This window comes from Marmota marmota, unplaced genomic scaffold (assembly GCF_001458135.2).
Source record: "Marmota marmota marmota unplaced genomic scaffold, marMar, whole genome shotgun sequence".
NCBI lineage: Eukaryota > Metazoa > Chordata > Mammalia > Rodentia > Sciuridae > Marmota > Marmota marmota.
The window spans coordinates 37,277,958-37,282,133 of NW_025999900.1; the positions used below are offsets into that span (position 1 = coordinate 37,277,958).

Genomic DNA, 4,176 nt, shown 5'->3' on the forward strand with positions numbered 1-4,176 from the left:
GTTCTTGCTGCCTTGTTCTCATGTATTCATGTCCTAATGCTACCCTAGCCTTCTTGCTTTGACATCCCTGCCCCAGTCATTCCTCTGTTTAATCTATCCTGTCCACCCCTGATAAATAATCTTCCTAGGACACCATGTCAATATCGGCTTACCAAACACAAACTGTGTGATTTTTTGTTCTTGTGGGAATTGAATCCAGAGCCTCAGACATGTACCACTGAGGCACACTGCCAGTTTCTTAACCAGGTAATCTTTTTTCATTTGTTGTTTTTGGATACACATGACAGTGGGGTGTATTTTGACATATTATGCATACATGGAGTGTGACCCATTACAATTTTGATCCCATTCTTGTAGATGAGCATGATGTGGAATTTCACTGTCGTGTATTCATTCATATATGGAATAGGAAAAGTTATGTCTGATTCATTCCATCTTTCCTATTCCCTTCCCCCCCTCACTTCCCTTCATTCCTCTTTGTCTAAACCAAAGTACTTCTATACTTCCCCTCTCTACCCTCCTTATTATGGGGTAGTATCCAAATATCAGAGAGAATATTGGCCTTTGGTTTTTTGGAACTGGATTATTACACTTAGCATGATATTCTCCAGTTCCATTCATTTACCAGCAAATGCCATACTTTCATTCTTCTTTATGGCTGAGTAATATTCCATTGTGTATATGTACCACATTTTCTTTATCTATTCATCTGTTGAAGAGCATCTAGGTTGGTTCCAAAGCTTGGCTATTGTGAATTAAGCTGCTAAACATTGATGTGGCTGCATCATTATAGTATGCTTATTTCAAATCCTTTGGGTATAAGCTAGGGAGCAGTATTAACTAGGTCAAATGGTGGTTCCATTTTAAGTTTTATGAGGAATCTCCATACTGCTTTCCAGGATGGTTGCACCTATTTGCAGTCCCACCAGCAATGTATGAGTGAACCTTTTCCCCCACATTCTCATCAACATTTATTGTTAGTTTATTCTTGATAATTGCCATTGTGACTAGAGTGAGATGGAATCTCAGTGTAGTTTTAATTTGCATTTCTCTAATTGCTAGAGATGTTGAACACTTTTTCATATATTTTTTGACCGTTTGTATTTCTTCTTCTGTGAGGTACTATTCAGTTCCTTTTTCCATTAATTGATTAGGTTATTTGGGGGGTTTTGGTGTTAAATTGTTAGAGTTCTTATATATCCTGGAGATAAATGGTCTATCCGAGGTGCAAGTGGTACAGATTTTCTCCCATTCAGTAGGCCCTCTGTTCATGTTCTTGATTATTTCTTTTGCTGTGAAGAAGCTTTTTAATTTGATGCCCTCCCATTTACTGAGTATTTTTTATATCTTTTTTCTTTTTTCTTTTTTTTTTAATTTGTTCTAATTAGTTATACATAACAGTATACTGCATTTTGATACATCATATATAAATGGAGTTTAACCTAGTCTTCTGGTTGTACATGATGTAGAATCACACCAGTTGTATAGTAATATGTGCACATAGGGTGACAATATAAAATTCATTCTACTATCCTTTCTATTCCCATACCTCCTTCCCTCCCTTCACTCCCCTCTGACTAATCCACAGTAACTCTATTCTTCCCTAGCCCACCCTTCACCATTGTGAATTAGCATTCACATATCAGATAAAACATTCAGTCTTTGGTTTTGGGGGACTGGCTTATTTTGCTTAGCATGACATTCTCCAGCTCCAACCATTTACCAGCAAATGCCATCACTGTATTCTTATTTAAGGCTGAGTAATATTCCATTTTGTATATATACCACATTTTTTAATCCATTCATCTATTGAAGGACACCTAGATTAGTTCCATGGTTTAGCTATTGTGAATTGAGCTGCTAGAAACATTGATATGGCTATGTCACCATAGTATGCTGATTTTAAGTCCTTTGGGTATAAACCAAGGAATAGGAAAGCTGGGTCAAATGGTGGTTCCATTCCAAGTTTTATGATGAATCTCCAACCATTATGGAAACAATGATTACACCAATTTGCAGTCCCACCAGCAATGTATGAGTGTACCTTTTTCCCCACATTCTTGCCAACATTTATTGTTGCTTGGAAACAATTGTTATTCTGACTGGAGCAAGATGAAATTTACTGATTCTTTTTTTTTTTAATCTTTTTTTTATGCCTCTGCTTTTATTTATTTATTTTTATGTGGTGCTGAGGATCAAACCCAGGGCCTTCCACACACTAGGCGAGTGCTCTACCGCTGAACCCAGCCCCAGCCTGAAATTTACTGATTCTTGATTTTACTTCTTGTACTTTAGAAGTCGTATTGAGGAAGTCTGTTCCTAAACCAACATAATAGAGATTTGGGCCTACTTTTTCTTCTAGTAGGAGCAAGTTCTCTAGTCTAATGTGTAGGTCCTTGATCCACTTTGAGTTGAGTTTTCTGCAGGATGAGAAGAGTTCAATTTCATTTTATTACATATGGATTTCATATTTATTTCCAGATTTGCCAGCACCATTTGTTGAAGAAGCTGATTTTCTCCAATGTGTGTTCATGGTGCCTTTGTCTAGTATGAGATAACTATATATATGTGAGTTTGTCTCTGTGTCTTCTATTCTGCACCATTGGTCTTCATGTCTGTTTATCTGCCAATACCATGCCATTTTTGTTAAGGTAGTTCTGTAATATAATTTAAGGTCTGGTGCTATGATACCTCCTGCTTCACTTTCTTGCTGAGGCTTGTTTTAGCTATTCTGGGCCTCTGGTTTTTCCAAATGAATTTTATGACTGCTTTTTCTATTTCTCTGAAGAACATCATCAGAATTTTTTTTTAAGTTTTATGACTTTATTTAACTATCAGCAATTAGCTCTCATCCATATTGACTGTCTGTAGATTTTTAAATGTGGTAATGGGGACATAGGTTACCAAAGTATAGAGCTTGTTTGGTGAATCTTCATCCACGTTACATTTTCTGGATAATCACACACGAATACGATATGGGACATTCCTTATTCCTTTGGCCCAGACAGCTTTGTTGAGCCTGGTATCAATGCGCACATCTGGAGTTCCCATCTCCTTCATGGCAAATTTCTGGATCTCTTAGAGTGCCCAAGGAGCACGCTTCTTGAAGTCCACTCCTTGGATGCGCTTGTGAATGTTAATGGTGTATTCCCGGGTCACGACCTGGTTGATGGCAGAACGTCCCCTCTTCTTCTCGCCACTCTTCTTTGCGGGAGCCATTCTGCCAGGCCCAAGTTCATCATCAGAATTTTAATAGGAATTGCATTAAATCTGTATAGCACTTTGGTAGTATGGCCATTTTGATAATATTAATTCAGCCTATCCAAGAGCATGGGACATCTTCCCATCTTCTAAGGTCTTCTTCAATTTCTTTCTTTAGAGCTCTGTAGTTTTCATTGCAGAGGTCTTTCACCTCTTTTGTTAGATTGATTCCCAAATAGTTTTTTGGGAGACTATTGTGAATGGGATAGTTTTCCTGGTTTCTCTTTCAAATGATTTGTCATTGATATCTAGGAATGCAATTGATTTATGCGTGTGAATTTTATATCCTGCTACTTTGCTGAATTCCTTTATGAGTTCTAGAAGTTTTTGGTGGAATTTTTTGGATCTTCTAAGTATAGAATCTGTCACTAGCAAATATTGATAATCTGAGTTCTTTTCCTGGTTGTATCACTTTAATTTCTTCTGTGTAAATGCGCTAACTAGGGTTTCAAGGACAATGTTGAATAAAAGTGGTGAAAGAGGGCATCCCTGTCTTGTTCTAGTTTTTAGAGGGAATGCTTTCAACTATTCTCCATTTAGAATGATGTTGGCCTTTGGCTTAGGACAGATAGCTTTTACAATATTGAGGTATGTTCCTACTACCCTAGTTTTTCTAGTGTTTTGAACATGGAGGGGTACTGTATTTTGTGGAATGCCTTTTCTGCATCTATTGAGATGATCATGTGATTCTTGTCTTCAAGTCTAATTATGTAATGAATTACATTTATTGATTTCCGTATGTTAAAACTTGCATCCCTGGATGAACCACCCTTGATCCTTGATCATGGTGCCCTATCTTTTTAATATGTTTTTGTATGAGACTTGCCAGGATTTATTAAGAATTTTTGCATCTATGTTCATGAGGGACATTGGTTTGAAGTTTTCTTTCCTTGATGTGTCTTTGTCTGGTTTTGG

The 4,176-nt window shown here is 37.1% G+C and overlaps 1 pseudogene; it reads right to left on the minus strand.

Annotated features, from left to right (window-relative positions):
* Window positions 1–2,811: 2,811 nt before the first annotated feature.
* LOC107145409 lies at window positions 2,812–3,241 on the minus strand (annotated as a pseudogene).
* Between the last annotated feature and the right edge of the window lie 935 nt (window positions 3,242–4,176).